The sequence below is a fragment of the Phyllobates terribilis genome, unplaced genomic scaffold (assembly GCF_046119375.1).
Source record: "Phyllobates terribilis strain yellow unplaced genomic scaffold, ASM4611937v1 Scaffold_8__6_contigs__length_399053987, whole genome shotgun sequence".
In the NCBI taxonomy this organism is placed as follows: domain Eukaryota; kingdom Metazoa; phylum Chordata; class Amphibia; order Anura; family Dendrobatidae; genus Phyllobates; species Phyllobates terribilis.
The window spans coordinates 105,337,287-105,357,612 of NW_027362768.1; the positions used below are offsets into that span (position 1 = coordinate 105,337,287).

Here is a 20,326-nt window from a genome sequence, read left to right on the forward strand (position 1 = left end):
AGTATTGATAAGAAGAGTATTTCCCCAACCCACAATGGTCACTCAACCTAACCCAGGTGGACTTTTCCTTTTGGGGAGTTATCAAAGATTAGGTACATTCAAGAAAACCATGCACAGTTTATAACATGATTATAATTCAACATAAAAAAAATAAAATAAATAAAAATAATTAATTTTATATAATACATTGTGACAAAGTCACTGGTGACTAAGGTATGTTTCCCTGAGGCTGTTGGCTTCAGTGAACTAAAACCATTATGTTTCCTCCAGCACGTTATTTTTTGAGAGGGGTTAAGTACATAGAAAAAGGGAGTGTTTTTCTGTGAATGACCATTGTGAAAGGTGGGAGGTCATTCACCATATCTCTCCGCCTCAGGGTGTGGTCTGGGGGAGGTTTAAATACTCGGCCAGCTGAGGCATTCAGAGTTCAATATCTGGAGAAGTAAGCTCCAGAAGGGAGCTTGTGTCTGTTCCTGAACCATGTGGAGTTGCTGAACTCTCACCAGGCGAATCCCTGCCACTACAAGGACTGTGTTCTTTGTGTTACCATTTTCTCTTTGTTCTCCTGTTTTGCCCAGCGGGCTGTGTTTATTTTCACGGACTAAAGGTTGGTTTATGCCATATTATAATAAATCAATCAAAGATTTAAAGAGACGGTGTACCTGTGTCTTCCTCCATGTGAAGCCGAGTGAGCAATCTACCACAACATATACAGATATACAGTATATATATGTAAAAGAAGTCTTTTTAGCATAAAGAGGTTTTTTTTAAGAAGTGATGGAAGACCCCTTTAAAGGGAATCCGACAGCAAGTTTTTGTAATGTAATCTATGTAATATGAGGACAACATGAGGTTGGAATTAAAACACAGAATTCAATGATATGTCACTTATCAGGCTGTGTGCTATTGTTTACTTACCCTGAAGGTTTTATCACTAGGACATTATCATTGCCATGATTAGCTGCCAGGTGAGCATTGGTCCCCTTCCTCCCCAGCTCACTGTCAATAGGCAATGTACATAGAAAGCCTGGTTTGGGCAGGGTTAGCTCTCTCAGCTCTTCTGCATTCTATCTAAAAACTCTGATTGTGTCACAACTGCGGCACCCAGTAAATTAACTGATACATCATTGGATTCAGGGTCTCCTTGCCTACATTATGCTGCACTCTGATGAGGTAGCAAAAACCTGCTGACAGATTCCCTTTAAATACACGAAACATAAAAAACATAAATACAAACTTGCACACTTATCTTCAGGGGCTTTAGCCAACTTGTTTCCCTTCTCATTAACAATCGGGCAGAACTCCTGCTTTTCTACTGCTGGTCAATCCTTGTTCTCCTCTGTACTGCAGTACTGCTCAGCACAGCTTTCATTTAAAGCGTATTATTGAGCACTAAGTTGGGGAGCTGAGCCCGGATAACACGACGGTAGAGGTCAGCACATAAGCCCTATTTGAATTCCATGAGATCTTTGCTTCCTTCTGGTCTCAATGTTCATATCTGATTTTCTTCTAAACATTTTATTGAGCTTGGTTTTCTTGATATAAAATCACCAGGGTGTTTTATTTTGTAGATTTCGGAAAGATGCTCCGTGGTGGACCTGAAGGTATGATGACATCGGCTGCACAAAAACATCTCACCTATGAAAAATCCTACGTCATCTATACCAGGTTGTGCTGGTGTCTCTAATGGCATGAAGAAACAGAAAGAAACACCCCTACGCTTGACACCACTATTAGTCCATAGTAACACTCAGTGGTTGCAGTTGGTGCAAACATTTTTATTTTAGAGAAAAAAACTGGAACAAATTCAATGGAGAAAAGAAAATTAGAATAAGTTATCTAAACCAGTTTTGGAGGGTAAGATGGATGGTTTTCCAGTTGATGGTCCTCACCATGCAGATCTTTAAATATCCACTTGAAATTCTTTATTTACTCATGGAAACCCCTTACTAAACTCCCATACACCTTAGATGGCTGTCGAATGAAAAGTGGTTCGGTCGATCATTCAGCCGGCAGCTATGTTGGCCAACTTTCCCATATACAGGAGCACTTGCTCCTTGCTTACTTAGCTGTAAATTCCCTTCATAGTCCTGCAGGGATTATTCTTCATGTTCTTGGTGGCTCGGCTCAGTGCTTCTATGCTCTCAATGAGAGAGCAGCTGCCAGACATCCCTGCTTATCTCATGGAGAACAAAAGGATCAGCAGTCCAAAATCGGACATGCTGGGTTTTTAACTCTCTTGACCATCATTTGTCCGGGGTCCCCATACACATAAGACTGTCAGCCGAACGAGTTGATATTGGTGGGCTTGGCCTACATTAGTCGAATGTGTTTGAGGGTCTTTACTCTCTAGCACCATCCCTGAGACCCGGCAGTTCTGGAGCATCAGAGGCTTCTCCAGATAAGAATTGCTTACTTTGCTATCTTAAAACATTATATATTGGTTCTGAAGATGATTACCCTTGGCCTTGGACATGATTAATAAATCTGTCTATGTTTTCATAGGATGCATATTTTATCTACCTTGAATAGTCTTATTTTCTGCTATCTACAATAGTAATTGGCATAATATTCACACTAGAATTACCTCTACAGTATCTCCGAGTGGAGAGTCAAATTTCAATCTCTAGGCAGTCTAAAGCATCAGTGTAACTCATTGGCTTAAAGCTTCCAACCTTTGAGGTGAAATCATGGATTTAACCTACTGTACTCTGGTGATCCAAAAGACTTAGCTGTAAATTCCCTCCATAGTCCTGCAGGGATTATTCTTCACGTTCTTGGTGGCTCGATGAGTTTCGAACTCCACACGTACAATATTTTGTGATGTTCACATGAGCAATCTTTAGTTGACTGGAGGTTTTTTAAATTGGCTACAAGGATTTCATTTTATGATTTTCTCTTATTTTTTTATAGGTCCAAGTTGAAGGTTTGGTCTGTTGCGTCGTCTTGGTGCTTGAAACTGACTTTAAATTTGAACATCATTTTAAAGTTTGCAGGCATGTAATCTTAACTGTTTACATACATTGCACTACTTAACTGATCAGTTCTGAGTTAATGTCCTTCTTCACAGGGAAATAACTTATTTGATTATTTTTATGAAGGAAAACTCGCCTGTGGAAACATGCCGCTCAACAGCCAATGAACAAGTTGTTTTGGGTCATTTATGAGGCCCTAAAACTGTTGCAGTTGGAAACACATGTCCCTGTGTAAATGGGATGCGCTGCCAACAATATGCAAATTGTCTCTTCATAAAGGAAGAGGACTAGAACTCTAGTGCCACCTATAGGAAGTAGCAATCCTAAAAGTCAATATCGTCTCTTTAATGAGCCTTGTCACATGACTTAGGATTAAAGCCAAAACAAATTTTAAATAAAAAAGCGCAGCAAGAATGCCAGGTGTGAACATGCCCTGAAATTAAGTTCCCTTGATGAGTTTTTGCGACTGCATGTTTTTGCTGCGCAAAAAAGAAACACAGCGTCTTACAGTTACAGCAAAGTGGACGGGATTTATAGAAATCTCATGCTCACTGTGCTGCATAAACTGACCTGCGGTGCATGTTTCATATCTGCAACATGTCAATTTCTCTTGCGGGTACACTGAGTTTTTTATCTGTGGATTTTCCTCATAGAATTACATTAGATGCAAAAAATCCACAGGAAAAAAACGCATTTGCATGTATAGTGCATTTCTGAAGTGGAAATGCACTATACATGCACTATGAAATGCACATGCACTCAGAAATGCACTATACATGCATGTAATACACACATGACTGTATCAATAAAGTTTTGTCAAATCCAAATACCAGGAGATATTAAAAACCTAAGCATCAAAAAATGCATAAAAAAAACACACTAAAAAATGGACTGAAATTGCAAGTAGTCTAATATGTGCAAAAATGCTGCAGAAAATCTGCAACATGAAAAACTCACCGAATACTCATCGTGGGAACATAGACTTACACATGCTGTAACACGACTGCCAAAAAAGGCAAAGTAAAACACTTGACTAATATTTTATAAGAGTTTGTTAGAAAGTAACCCACGCCACCAGGATGCATATATTACCTCTAAAAGCTGTGTTTTTTGCCTTGTAATTTTTTAAGACAAAACACCTATAAACACATCCTTACAATCAATTCTTATGGTATGGGTCATTTGGGCTATGAACACATATGGCAGCTTTGCTACAGAAATGTCTGCCACTGAAAATCAGTTCCAGCCATCTGAATGGGCTTGTTATGGCGCCAACCACTGGAGTTTCTGTCATCCACAGATAAATTGGACAGTTGCAGAAATTTCTGCAACAAAGCTACATTCTGCAAATCTACCCTTAGTATGTTAGCTATACATACAGTATGTGACAGGTGCATTCGGAGAACATGTTCGAACATTCCTTAGGCTGTGTGCCCACTATGCGTTTTTTAAGCGTTTCCGCAGCGGCAATTCCGCTGCAGAAGCGCTTAAAAAACGCATGCTAGAAGGCCTGCAATGTCCCCCAATGATAATCCGCATGTGCTGTGCAGATGCTGCGGAAATTTCCGCTGTGGATTATTATTGCGGGAAAAAACGCAGCAGCGTTTTCGCCGCCTTTGACTTGCATTGGACCGCATGGAATCCACATCACTGCATCTGTACATGCGGATTACATGCGTTTCAATGTGCGGATGGTACCCGGGTTTGGAGAAGAGAAGACTCTCCTCCGGACCCGGGTACCATAGTACCTGTAAAAAAAAGAATAAAATAAAAAATATACATTATACTTACCTTCTGATGGCCCCCCATGTGATTGTCTCTTCATGACGGCAGCTCACGGTAGACTAAAGGACCCGCGCTGACGTCATTTAGTCATGTGACGGGTCATGCGACCGCTGACATCGGCATGTCCTTAAATCTACCGCGAGCTGCCGGCAAGAAGAGAGAAGCACACGGGGGCCATCAGAAGGTAAGTATATATATATTTTTTTTATTTTTTACCATTCTTTCGATCACAGTATATAAATCCATGCCGTTTGCATGGATTTATATAGTGTGACCAAGTTGTCAAGCACTTTCCAAGTGATGCTAAAATGCAAGTGAAGAACGCTTCACATCCGCTTGTCCCTGGCAGGAAAAACGCATGTACAATCCGCATGCGTTTTTTCTGCCAGGGAGATGCAGAAACACTCAGGAAAAAATCCGGAGCATTTCTGCATCGTGGGCACATAGCCTTATAGCAATGCATCTTACTGCTTTTTTTTTTTTACAACGTTCTTTGTACAACACCTAAATTAATGATTTTTGAAAAATTTTCTTTGGCCAAATTCACATGTTCAAAATGCACAAGTATTGCAGGTGGAAAATCTCTGGCAATGCAATGTTTGTTATTTATTTTAGTGTTCCTATATATCTTACGTATTCATTTTGAGATAATTACTTTGCCTCCTGTATAATAAAAAATATATATCAATATAGAGATTGAGAAACAGAAAAAGAGAGAAGTAGCTGGGCTACTTGGTATGGAAAAAGAAGAAAGATACTTGTTTAGGCATCTAACAAAAGTAGAAAATTTACATCAAATGTCCCTTCTGCAGAATAACAAAAGAAACAAAATAATTACATAAGACTTTATCTTCTTACACAATATCGTCTACCTGGTCATGATTAAATATAGATAAATATTATTAAAGTATGTTCTCTGCACTTTTCTTAAGTACCTGTATTGATGAGCATCTAACCTCATCCTGTTGTACACGAGAACAAAAGCAAAGCTCCATTTGCTAACAAAGACTAATCCTATTATTAATAATATATAAGATTATGCAAATCGGCAAGACCAAAGACTATTCAATCCATAATGCTCAGGGAGTCAAATGGTAAATAATCTTCCCAGGATCTCTACAAATGACCTGGGACAGAAATCAGTGAAAACCCACTGCTTAAAGGAACATTAAAGTAAAAAGAAAAAACAAACAATGTTGCACTTTGCATATAAAAACAACAATAGCAATAATAATAATAATTCTAATAATAATAATAATAATAATAAAAATAATAAAAAAGACTCATTGATCTTCTTTTTTTCAAATTGCGTTTTTTTCCACCCTACACAATTTAGTTTATGACAACAATAGATGTGAGAAACATAACATGCTACTTTGTTTCTGGCTGAGATGTAGCTTACAACATGAGAAATCTTTCTCCATCAGTATGTTTGCAGTGGAGTCTAAGTAATTTAGGGTGCATTTCCTCTGTATGACCTGTGGCCAAATAAAGTAGATGGGTAAATAAAGTACCTCTGAGAGTAAGTGGAGCTGCTCACCGAAGTAAGATGGGCAACTATGACTGAAATCTTGCAAAGAGTGGACCCGCGGCTGCTCCACCTTGTGCCGGTTATGCATGATGGCAGCCACAATAAGTGTAGTAGACTGTAGAGGAAAAACAAGGAACCACTGGGCACTGCTGTAAAAGATGATAAATCATACTTAGAAGTACGGTCACTTTATTGAGGCTGCACGTTTCAGCACCGAACGGGTGTCTTCACCAGGCCAAGTGAATAATGAGGTACAAACACACAAATATATATACAGTATGTATATACACTGTGTTCCAAATTATTATGCAAATAATATTTTCTCAGATTTTCCCAAGTTACCTATATGTATTTCAGTCATTGTAGTTTTCCAGTCAAATAAATATTAGAGTACAATTGAAAGGTTTTTGTATAAACTGCCTATGATAACAGTATATTTTAAAAAAAATAAAAAACTCAAACTGCACTCAGAATGCATGTTCCAAATTATTATGCACAGCAGAGTTTTCAACCTTTTCATTTTAATAAAGAACAAAAAAATGGTCATTTTTGAAATTATAAGCATTAGCAGGTTATTACAAACTGAAATCTAACAGTTTTCAACTCAAAACTTTATTCTAGGTGATGTTACATTTGCACATAGGACCCCTTGTTTGAAAGGAGCTTCTGAACTCTCTCGTCCATTGAATTTGTCAGGTTTTGGATGGTTTCTGCTTCAACTGTTTTGCATGAGGACAGAACACCCTCCCAGAGCTGTTGCTTAGATGTGAACTGCCTCCCGCCATCATAGACACTCCTTTTGATGATGCTCCAGAGGTTCTCAATGGGGTTGAGGTCAGGGGAGCAAGCGGGCCTCACCATAAGTTTGTCCCCTTTTATGCCCATAGCAGCCAGAGATGCAGATGTGTTATGTGCAGCATGAGACGGTGCATTATCATGCATGAAAATGATCTTGCTGCGGAATGCACGGTTCTTCTTCTTGAACCATGGCAGGAAGTGCTGTTTGAGAAACTCAACATACATTATGGAGTTCATCTTTACCCCTTCAGGGATCCTAAAGCGGCCGACAATCTCTCTCCCCATGATTCCAGCCCAAAACATTACTCCACCTTCTCCTTGTTGGCGCCGTAGCCGGGTTTGCATGGGGTGTCCATCAACCAGCCATCCTTCACTCCATCCATCTGGACCATCGAGCGTTGCACGGCACTCATCGGTGAACAAAAGAGTTTTGAAGTCAGTCTTCATGTATTGCTTGGCCCACTGGAGCCGTTTGTGCTTGTGTGCAGTGGATAGAGGAGGTCGACAGGATGGCTTACGCACAGCTGCAAACCTCTGAAGGACCCTGCATCTTGTTGTTCGGGGGACGTTGGAGGCACCAGCAGCTTCAAAAACTTGTCTGCTGCTATGACAAGGCTTTTTTGCCACTGCTCTTTTAACCTGACGTAATTGCCTGTAGGAAAGAGTCCTCAATTTTCCCTTATCAGCACGCACACATATGTACTGTGAATCAGCTACATACTTCTTGATTGTGCGGTGATCACGATGAAGTGTCTTGGCAATGTTGATTGTAGTCATGCCTTGACCTAAACACTCCACAATTTGTTGCTTCTCAGCAGCCGACACATCCTTTTTCTTTCCCATTTTGCCAGAAAATGTAGGCTGCTTAATAATGTGGGACAGCCTTCTTAAGTAGTCTTGCCTTTCATTGGACACACCTGCCAAAGTATCTAGCACAGGAGTCTGCAATTGCTTACAGTGATATAAACAGCCCTGACACACATCACCATCAATGAGTTTAACTGACAAAAACATTCTTACCTAATCACTCCTAAACACTTTTTGCATAATAATTTGGAACACAGTGTATATATATGCATATATATATACAGTACAGACCAAAAGTTTGGACACACCTTCTCATTTAAAGATTTTACTGTATTTTCATGACTATGAAAATTGTACATTCACACTGTGGATTAACACATGTGGAATTATATACTTAACAAAAAAGTGTGAAACAACTGAAATTATGTCTTATAGTCTAGGTTCTTCAAAGTAGCCACCTTTTGCTTTGATGACTGCTTTGCACACTCTTGACATTCTCTTGATGAGCTTCAAGACGTAGTCACCGGAAATGGTTTTCACTTCACAGGTGTGCCCTGTCAGGTTTAATAAGTGGGATTTCTTGCCTTATAAATGGGTTGGGACCATCAGTTGTGTTGTGCAGAAGTCTGGTGGATACACAGCTGATAGTCCTACTGAATAGACTGTTAAAATTTGTATTATGGCAAGAAAAAAGCAGCTAAGTAAAGAAAAACGAGTGGCCATCATTACTTTAAGAAATGAAGGTCAGTCAGTGCAAAAAATTGGGAAAACTTTGAAATTGTCCCCGAGTGCAGTTGCAAAAACCATCAAGCGCTACAAAGAAACTGGCTCACATGAGGACCGCCCCAGGAAAGGAAGACCAAGAGTCACCTCTGCTTCTGAGGATAAGTTTATCCGAGTCACCAGCCTCAGAAATCGCAGGTTAACAGCAGCTCAGATTAGAGACCAGGTCAATGCCACACAGAGTTCTAGCAGCAGACACATCTCTTCAACAACTGTTAAGAGGAGACTTTGTGCAGCAGGCCTTCATGGTAAAATAGCTGCTAGGAAACCACTGCTAAGGACAGGCAACAAGCAGAAGAGACTTGTTTGGGCTAAATAACACAAGGAATGGACATTAGACTAATGGAAATCTGTGCTTTTGTCTGATGAGTCCAAATTTGAGATCTTTGGTTCCAACCACCGTGTCTTTGTGCGATGCAGAAAAGGTGAACGGATGGACTCTACATGCCTGGTTCCCACCGTGAAGCATGGAGGAGGAGGTGTCATGGTGTGGGGGTGCTTTGCTGGTGACACTGTTGGGGATTTATTCAAAATTGAAGGCATAGTGAACCAGCATGGCTACCACAGCATCTTGCAGCGGCATTCTATTCCATCCGGTTTGCGTTTAGTTGGACCATCATTTAGTTTTCAACAGGACAATGACCCAAACACACCTCCAGGCTGTGTAAGGGCTATTTGACCAAGAAGGAGAGTGATGGGATGCTATGCCAGATGACCTGGCCTCCACAGTCACCAGACCTGAACCCAATCGAGATGGTTTGGGGTGAGCTGGACCACAGAGTGAAGGCAAAAGGGCCAACAAGTGCTAAGCATCTCTGGGAACTCCTTCAAGATTGTTGGAAGACCATTTCTGGTGACTACCTCTTGAAGCTCATCAAGAGAATGCCAAGAGTGTGCAAAGCAGTCATCAAAGCAAAAGGTGTCTACTTTGAAGAACCTAGAATATAAGACATTTTCAGTTGTTTCACACTATTTTGTTAACTATATAATTCCACATGTGTTAATTCATAGTTTTGATGCCTTCAGTGTGAATGTACAATTTTCATAGTCATGAAAATACAGAAAAATGTTTAAATGAGAAGGTGTGTCCAAACTTTTGGTCTGTACTGTATATAGTTAAAAATGGGAGAGATATGACATCGTAAAACCTGATGAGAACATGGAGTACAAAATGTACTCCATTGTAGTTCCATAGTTCATTGTAGTTTCATAATTGTTAAGGTTGAAAGTAGATTTAAGTCCATTTGTTTGTTTTAACTTATTCATGCCATTTGACCTATGATGTCATATATCTCCTATTTATATTTGTGTGTGTATATGTATATATATATATATATATATATATATATATATACACATATATATATATATATATATACAGTCATATGAAAAAGTTTGGGCACCCCTATTAATCTTAAGCTTAATGTTTTATAAAAATTGGTGTTTTTGCAACAGCTATTTCAGTTTGATATATGTAATAACTGTTGGATACAGTAATGTTTCTGCCTTGAAATGAGGTTTATTGTACTAACAGAAAATGTGCAATCTGCATTCAAACAAAATTTGACAGGTGCATAAGTATGGGCACCTCACCAGAAAAGTGACATTAATATTTAGTAGATCCTCCGTTTGCAAAAATAACAGCCTCTAGTCGCTTCCTGTAGCTTTTAATGAGTTCCTGGATCCTGGATGAAGGTATTTTTGACCATTCCTCTTTACAAAACAATTCCAGTTCAGTTAAGTTTGATGGTTGCCGAGCATGGACAGCCTCTTCAAATGATCCCACAGATGTTCAATGATATTCAGGTCTGGGGACTGGGATGGCCATTCCAGAACATTGTAATTGTTCCTCTGCATGAATGCCTGAGTAGATTTGGAGCGGTGTTTTGGATCATTGTCTTGCTGAAAGATCCATCCACTGCGTAACTTCAACTTTATCACTGATTCTTGAACACTATTGCCAAGAATCTGCTGATACTGAGTGGAATCCATGCGTCCCTCAACTTTAACAAGATTCCCAGTGCCGGCATTGACCACACAGCCCCAAAGCATGATGGAACCTCCACCAAATTTTACTGTGGGTAGCAAGTGTTTTTCTTGGAATGCTGTGTTTTTTTGCCACCATGCATAACGCCTTTTTGTATGACCAAACAACTCAATCTTGGTTTCATCAGTCCACAGGACCTTCTTCCAAAAAGAAATTGGCTTCTTCCAATGTGCTTTTGCATACCTCAGCCGACTCTGTTTGTGGCGTGCTTGCAGAAACGGCTTCTTTCGCATCACTCTCCCATACAGCTTCTCCTTGTGCAAAGTGCGTTGTATAGTTGACCGATGCACAGTGACACCATCTGCAGCAAGTTGATGCTGCAGCTCTCTGGAGGTGGTCTGAGGATTGTCCTTGACTGATCTCACCATTCTTCTTCTCTGCCTTTCTGATGTTTTTCTTGTCCTGACACTTCTGGCCTTAACAAGAACTGTCCCTATGTTCTTCCATTTCCTTACTATGTTCCTCACAGTGGAAACTGACAGGTTAAATCTCTGAGACAGCTTTTTGTATCCTTCCACTGAACAACTATGTTGAATAATCTTTGTTTTCAGATAATTTGACAGTTGTTTTGAGGAGCCCATGATGCCACTCTTCAGAGGAGATTCAAACAGGAGAACAACTTGCAAGTGGCCACTTTAAGTAGCTTTTCTCATGATTGCATACACCTGGCTATAAAGTTCAAAGCTCAATGAGGTTACAAAACCAAAAAAAAGTGCTTTAGTAAGTCAGTAAAAAGTAGGCAGGAGTATTTAAAACAAGAAAATGATAAGGGTGCCCATACTTATGCACCGGTCAAATTTTGTTTGAATGCAGATTGCACATTTTCTGTTAGCACAATAAACCTCATTTCAAGGCAGAAACATTACTGTGTCCAACAGTTATTACATATATCAAACTGAAATAGCTGTTGCAAAAACACCAATTTTTATAAAACATTAAGCTTAAGATTAATAGGGGTGCCCAAACTTTTTCATATGACTGTATATACAGTTAGGTCCATATATATTTGGACAGAGACAACATTTTTCTAATTTTGGTTCTAGACATTACCACAATGAATTTTAAACAAAACAATTCAGATGCAGTTGAAGTTCAGACTTTCAGCTTTCATTTCAGGGTATCCACATTAAAATTGGATGAAGGGTTTAGGAGTTTCAGCTCCTTAACATGTGCCACCCTGTTTTTAAAGGGACCAAAAGTAATTGGACAATTGACTCCAAGGCTATTTCATGGACAGGTGTGGGCAATCCCTACGTTATGTCATTCTCAATTAAGAAGATAAATGGCCTGGAGTTGATTTGAGGTATGGTGCTTGCATTTGGAAGGTTTTGCTATGAAGTAAACATGCGGTCAAAGGAGCTCTCCATGCAGGTGAAACAAGCCATCCTTAAGCTGCAAAAACAGAAAAAAACCATTTGAGAAATTGCTACAATATTAGGATTGGCAAAATCTATGGTTTGGTACATCCTGAGAAAGAAAGAAAGCACTGGTGAACTCATCAATGCAAAAAGACCTGGGCGCCCACGGAAGACAACAGTGGTGGATGATCACAGAATAATCTCCATGGTGAAGAGAAACCCCTTCACAACAGCCAACCAAGTGAACAACGCTCTCCAGGAGGTAGGTGTATCAATATCCAAATCTACCATAAAGAGAAGACTGCATGAAAGTAAATACAGAGGGTTCACTGCACGGTGCAAGCCACTCATAAGCATCAAGAATAAAAAGGCTAGACTTTACTTTGCTAAAAAAACATCTAAAAGAGCCAGCACAGTTCTGGAAGAACATTCTTTGGACAGATTAAACCAAGATCAACCTCTACCAGAATGATGGAAAGAGAAAAGTATGGAGAAGACTTGGTACAGCTCATGATCCAAAGCATACCACATCATCTGTAAAACACAGCGGAGGCAGTGTGATGGCTTGGGCATGCATGGCTGCCAGTGGCACTGGGTCACTAGTGTTTATTGATGATGTGACACAGGACAGAAGCAGCCAAATGAATTCTGATGTATTCAGAGCCATGCTGTGTGCTCAGATCCAGCCAAATGCAGCCAAACTGATTGGTCGTCGTTTCATACTACAGATGGACAATGACCCAAACATAAAGCCAAAGCAACCCAGGAGTTTATTAAAGCAAAGAAGTGGAATATTCTTGAATGGCCAAGTCAGTCACCTGCTCTCAATCCAATTGAGCATGCATTTCACTTGTTAAAGACTAAACTTCAGACAGAAAGGCAAACAAACAAACAGCAACTGAAAACCACCGCAGTGAAGGCCTGGCTGAGCATCAAAAAGGAGGAAACACAGTGTCTGGTGATGTCCATGAGTTCAAGACTTCAGGCAGTCATTGCCAACAAAGGTTTTTCAACCAAGTACTAGAAATGAACTTTTTATTTACAATTATTTAATCTGTCCAATTACTTTTGGTCCCTTTAAAAACAGGGTGGCACATGTTAAGGAGCTGAAACTCCTAAACCCTTCATCCAATTTTAATGTGGATACTCTCAAATGAAAGCTTAAAGTCTGAACTTCAACTGCATCTGAATTGTTTTGTTTAAAATTCATTGTGGTAATGTCTAGAACCAAAATTAGAAAAATGTTGTCTCTGTCCAAATATATATGGACCTAACTGTATATATACACTGCTCAAAAAAATAAAGGGAACACTCAAATAGCACATCCTAGATCTGAATGATTGAAATATTCTCATTGAATACTTTGTTCTGTACAAAGTTGAATGTGCTGACAACAAAATCACACAAAATCATCAACGGAAATCAAATTTATTAACCAATGGAGGCCTGGATTTGGAGTCACCCCCAAAATTAAAGTGGAAAAACACACTACAGGCTGATCCAACTTTGATGTAATGTCCTTAAACCAAGTGAAAATGAGGCTCAGTATTGTGTGTGGCCTCCACGTGCCTGTATGACCTCCCTTCAATGCCTGGACATGCTCCTGATGAGGTTGCGGATGGTCTCCTGTGGGATCTCCTCCCAGACCTGGACTAAAGCATCCGCCAACTCCTGGACAGTCTGTGGTGCAACGTGACGCTGGTGGATGGAGCAAGACATGATGTCCCAGATGTGCTCAATCGGATTCAGGTCTGGGGAACGGGCGGGCCAGTCCAAAGCTTCAATGCCTTCATCTTACAGAAACTACTGACACACTCCAGCCACATGACGTCTGGCATTGTCCTGCATTAGGAGGAACCCAGGGCCAACCGTACCAGTATATGGTCTCACAAGGGGTTTGAGGCTCTCATCTCGGTACCTAATGGCAGTCAGGCTACCTCTGGCGAGCACATGGAGGGCTGTGCGGCCCTCCAAAGAAATGCCACCCCACACCATTACTGACCCACTGCCAAACCGGTCATGCTGAAGGATGTTGCAGGCAGCAGATCGCTCTCCACGGCATCTGCAGACTCTGTCACGTCTGTCACATATGCTCAGTGTGAACCTGCTTTCATCTGTGAAGAGCACAGGGCGCCAGTGGCGACTTTGCCAATCCTGGTGTTCTGTGGCAAATGCCAAGCGTCCTGCACTGTGTTGGGCTGTGAGCACAACCCCCATCTGTGGACGTCGGGCCCTCATACCACCCTCATGGAGTTGGTTTCTAACCGTTTGTGCAGACACATGCACATTTGTGGCCTGCTGAAGGTCATTTTGCAGGGTTCTGGCAGTGCTCCGCCTGTTCCTCCTTGCACAAAGGCGGAGCTAGCGGTCCTGCTGCTGGGTTGTTGCCCTCCTACGGCCCCCTCCACGTCTTCCGGTGTACTGGCATGTCTCCTTGTAGCGCCTCCAGCCTCTGGACACTACGCTGACAGATACATCAAACCTTCTTGCCACAGCTCGCATTGATGTGCCATCCTGGATGAGCTGCACTACCTGAGCAACTTCTGTGGGTTTTAGAGTGTGAAAGCACAACCAACATTCAAAAGTGACCAAAACATCAACCAGAAAGCATTGGTACTGAGATGTGGTCTGTGGTCCCCACCTGCAGAACCACTCCTTTATTGAGGGTGTCTTGATAGTTGCCAATAATTTCCATCTATTGTCTATTCCATTTGCACAACAGCATGTGAAATTGATTGTCAATCAGTGTTGCTTCCTAAGTGGATATTTTGATTTCACAGAAGTTTGATTTACTTGGAGTCATATTCTGTTGTTTAAGTGTTCCCTTTATTTTTTGAGCAGTATATATATACGTAGATGTTTACATTTATATACACATTCATATAGATAGGTGTGTATATACCTGTTTAGTCCCCCTGCCTGATGAAGACACCTGTAGCATTTCTGGCGTTAGAAACATAGTCAGGTTTTAATGAATTTGATGGGCGGGTGTAACCATGCCCTGCCATGCCCCAGAGCCTCCCAAGCTTTTTGCAGAGCTGGTCCAATGTTGTGTTAAATCTCCAAAAGTTGTAAAACAACAAAATTTGGCGACTTTTCAAAGTGTTTTTTGCTAGTATTCTGCTGAAAACAACACTCTAATGAATCAGTCCCTTAGACTTCATGAGTGCAGGAAAGCTTTTTGACTCCTATGGAAAATCGAATACATCCCTTATTACTCATTACTTTCCTCTACCAAGCCCCACCTTGAAACAAAAAACGTATCAAAAGAGGACGTTCTAAGTAGAGATGAGCGTTGTTCTACTCGAACTGTTCGCCAATCTCAAATTCGAGCTGTTTTGGGCGGTGTTCGAGCCGGTCGGCGAACACGAACAATTTGAGAAAAATTCGGCTGTTCGAGGTTATGTTCGATAACTGTTCGTGCACCAAAATCATAACTGGATTTTTTCTCAGTAATGATGAAAATTAATGTTAATACGCAGTTTGAGTGTACAGCGGGGCGGGGGGAGGGGCAGGGGATGGATCTCTGCAGGAACAATGAAGATCTCCATTTTTTTTTCTCTTTCCCGCATTTGCAGTGGGGAGGTGCAATCTGTCAGCCTATCAGCAGCGCACACACGGAGCGAAGTGCTTTTTTTCACACAAGCAAGGGCATGTGTGATTGGCAGTGTATGTCACATGTCCTTGCCCTATAAGACCAAGCCATTTTCCCCGTCGCCACCATTTTCTCACTGCTGCAGCTGCGTGTTAGACGGCACCGCTGTTGCTGTGTGTGCTATACCTTGTTAATTTCAAGCCAATTTTCGCACAAATATACAGATAGCTTGGGAGTAGGGAATAGTTGTGATTGCAGTCCTTTTAAGGACTAGGTTACAGCATTTCCTACGACTTTTATCAGGGAGGTCTGTGCTCTTAAATAGATAGGTTGTGGGAGTAAAGACTAATTGTAATTGGAGTCCTTTTCAGGACTAGGTTACATGAGTTCCTATCAGTTTTTGCCAGGCAGGTCTGTGCCAGTGCTGTGCAAGTTTTTTTCACAGCATTTGGCTGAATCTAGCAAAGCTAATCCTTTTTGGCCTATTGCAGAGTGTGTTAGTCAGTGGAGTAGCCTATCTGTGTTGCAAGATATAACACCTGTGTATAGAATACCAATTTTTTTACTGCACCTAGTGAAGTAAAATCTTTTGGGCATAGCATCATTCTATTAGTCCATCTATACTGACCTCCATCAGGTTGCAAACTGAATATAATTTTTTTCTGCATCTAGCTCTGAAAAAATATTTGGGCTTCTAGCGGTGTGTGGGACTTGGTCTATTAGTCCATCTATACTGACCTCCATCAGGTTGCAAATTAAAAATAATTTTTTTCTGCATCTAGCTCTGAAAAAATATTTGGGCTTCTAGCGGTGTGTGGGACTTGGTCTATTAGTCCATCTATACTGACCTCCATCAGGTTGCAAATTAAAAATAATTTTTTTCTGCATCTAGCTCTGAAAAAATATTTGGGCTTCTAGCAGTGTGTGGGACTTGGTCTATTAGTCCATCTATACTGACCTCCATCAGGTTGCAAATTAAAAATAATTTTTTTCTTCATTTATCTCTGAAAAAATATTTGGGCTTCTAGCAGCGTGTGGGACTTGTTCTATTAGTCCATCTATACTGACCTCCATCAGGTTGCAAATTAAAAATAATTTTTTTCTGCATCTAGCTCTGAAAAAATATTTGGGCTTCTAGCAGTGTGTGGGACTTGGTCTATTAGTCCATCTATACTGACCTCCATCAGGTTGCAAATTAAAAATAATTTTTTTCTGCATCTAGCTCTGAAAAAATATTTGGGCTTCTAGCAGTGTGTGGGACTTGGTCTATTAGTCTATCTATACTGACCTCCATCAGGTTGCAAATTGAATTAAAAAAATTTCTGCATCTAGCTCTGAAAAAATATTTGGGCTTCTAGCGGTGTGTGGGACTTGGTCTATTAGTCCATCTATACTGACCTCCATCAGGTTGCAAATTAAAAATAATTTTTTTCTTCATTTAGCTCTGAAAAAATATTTGGGCTTCTAGCAGTGTGTGGGACTTGTTCTATTAGTCCTTCTATACTGACCTCCAGCAGGTTGCAAATTGAATATAATTTTTTTCTGCATCTAGCTCTGAAAAAATATTTGGGCTTCTAGCGGTGTGTGGGACTTGGTCTATTAGTCCATCTATACTGACCTCCATCAGGTTGCAAATTAAAAATAATTTTTTTCTGCATCTAGCTCTGAAAAAATATTTGGGCTTCTAGCGGTGTGTGGGACTTGGTCTATTAGTCCATCTATACTGACCTCCATCAGGTTGCAAATTAAAAATAATTTTTTTCTGCATCTAGCTCTGAAAAAATATTTGGGCTTCTAGCAGTGTGTGGGACTTGGTCTATTAGTCCATCTATACTGACCTCCATCAGGTTGCAAATTAAAAATAATTTTTTTCTTCATTTATCTCTGAAAAAATATTTGGGCTTCTAGCAGCGTGTGGGACTTGTTCTATTAGTCCATCTATACTGACCTCCATCAGGTTGCAAATTAAAAATAATTTTTTTCTGCATCTAGCTCTGAAAAAATATTTGGGCTTCTAGCAGTGTGTGGGACTTGGTCTATTAGTCCATCTATACTGACCTCCATCAGGTTGCAAATTAAAAATAATTTTTTTCTGCATCTAGCTCTGAAAAAATATTTGGGCTTCTAGCAGTGTGTGGGACTTGGTTTATTAGTCCATCTATACTGACCTCCATCAGGTTGCAAATTGAAAATAATTTTTTTCTTCATTTAGCTCTGAAAAAATATTTGGGCTTCTAGCAGTGTGTGGGACTTGTTCTATTAGTCCTTCTATACTGACCTCCAGCAGGTTGCAAATTGAATATAATTTTTTTCTGCATCTAGCTCTGAAAAAATATTTGGGCTTCTAGCGGTGTGTGGGACTTGGTCTATTAGTCCATCTATACTGACCTCCATCAGGTTGCAAATTAAAAATAATTTTTTTCTGCATCTAGCTCTGAAAAAATATTTGGGCTTCTAGCGGTGTGTGGGACTTGGTCTATTAGTCCATCTATACTGACCTCCATCAGGTTGCAAATTAAAAATAATTTTTTTCTGCATCTAACCCAGCCAATAGTTTTGGCCTAATACCACAGTTTGGCCACTCAGCTCTGCTCGGTTACCATCCATTGTTTTTTTGTGCAAACAACTCCAGAGTTGTGAATTAGTTAACCACCAAAATGAGTGGAAAAAGGCCTGCTGCTGGTGGAAAGGGGAATAGGCGTGTTGGGAAGGGGAAAAAAGGTTGTGTCCGTGGGGTAGGTGCAGAAGAAAGACCATCTTCCAGCCAAACTAAAATGTCTACTTCTTTTAGCGGACAATGTGATAAGATCCCTTTCTTACGGCCACGCCAATCGCTACAAATTCCAGATGAGGCACAAAAACAGCAGGTGCTTCAACGGATATCAAGTGCTCCTTTAAGTGGGCTCTCCTCCACATCAACTTCAACATCACAAATACTCCAGTCCTCAAAGGTGTCACCCAAATCGCACTTGCTTCCTCACAGCTCCCAAATCTCCAGCTGCCCGTCTGAGTATGAGGTAGAACAGATGGTTGAGTCTGCAGAGCTGTTTACTCATACTATAGCCTGGGAATCAGAGGTCGACTCCAGCGCTTCTGTGAATCCAGACGAGGAAATGATCTGCACTGATGCCCAGAATCTTTATGAGTCGGATCCAGGACCAGACGCAGAAGGTTCTGACCATAATGTAGACCCTCATTCCCAAACTGTAACTCCTGTTGGTGGAGACAATGAGGAAGACGATGATAAGACTCAGATACCTGATTGGAGCGACAACTTTAGTTTTTTGTCAGGGCAGGAACAGGTTGGCTCTGAGGACGACGGGTGTGATAACGCACAGGGTGATGATGATGAGGTCGGAGATCCCACTTACTGTCAACCCACAGTCAGCCAAGAGATGAGGTCAGCAGAGGAGGTGGAGGAAGATGCTAGTGACGACGAGGTCAGGTTGCGCCTTCCTGGACAGAGACGTAGTACTGGAAGCACGTCAACAACTGCATCCTCAAACACAACTCTGCCTCTCACCACAAGTCGTGGTGGCTCTTCAGGTCGCATGGGTGCTAAGCCTTGCATAGCCTGGGCATTTTTTCAGATCGATAAAGATGACCCAACTCGTGTTATCTGTAACATTTGTCAGCAAAAGCTAAGTAGAGGCCAAAAAATACATAGTTTGAGTACTTCATGCATGAACCGGCACATGGACATGAAGCATAAGTTGCAGTGGGAAGCTCAGTGTGCTACAATGCGGTCTAGCCGGCCGGGCCAACCACCGTCTGCCATATCTTGTGCATCCGCGGCCTCTTCATCCTCTGTGACTGGGGGGACAGCAGTCACACCTGTTTTGGGGCGCAGACCTGCCACCTCTTTACCCGCAACAGCCAGCGTGATTGGCAGGTCATCATTTTCTTTGGAGGTGGTAACACCAGCTGGTCTTGAGCGCTGTCCGACATCGATAGCACCACCTTTGGATCAAGGCAACCTAACATGTCCGCCTGCATCTTCCTCACAGACCGGCAGTTTGCCGGGGACACCCTTATCAACCCCGTCTAAGCACAATAGCCAGCCCTCGGTCCCTCAGATGTGGACAAGTAAAAGACCATTTCCTCCTAGCCATGAGAAAGCTAAGAGGTTGAATTTCACCATCTGCAAGCTCTTGGCTACAGAAATGCTGCCTTTCCGCCTGGTGGACACAGAGGATTTTCGAGACCTTATGTCCGTCGCAGTGCCCCAGTACCAGATGCCCAGTCGGCACTACTTCTCAAAGAAAGGTGTGCCTGCGCTCCACCAGCATGTCGCACACAACATCACCGCTTCTTTGAGAAACTCTGTGTGTGACAGGGTGCATTTCACCACAGACACTTGGACGAGTAGGCATGGACAGGGGCGTTACATGTCGCTGACTGGGCACTGGGTAACTATGGTGACAGCAGGACAAGGGGCTGCTGTCCAAGTCTTGCCGTCCCCACGAGTTGTGCGTCAATCCGCTTTATGTCATTTTTCCACCACTGCTTCTGCCTCCTCAACCTCCTCTCGGTCTTCCACCTGCACCCAAAGCCTGTCTGGTCATGCCACAAGCTTTCTAACTGCGCAGAAGGGATCCTGCACACCTCCTTACTATGCTGGCAGTAGGGCTCAACGTCATCAGGCGG

General features: G+C 41.4%; 1 long non-coding RNA gene across 1 annotated transcript in view; it reads left to right on the plus strand.

The window, feature by feature from the left end:
- LOC141156792 (uncharacterized) overlaps positions 1 to 20,326 on the plus strand; it is a 155,524-nt gene that overhangs the window by 52,369 nt on the left and 82,829 nt on the right. Inside the window, exon 2 of the long non-coding RNA XR_012247712.1 lies at positions 1,572 to 1,857. This is a non-coding gene — a long non-coding RNA (uncharacterized lncRNA). The remainder of the gene's footprint in view (positions 1 to 1,571; positions 1,858 to 20,326) is intronic.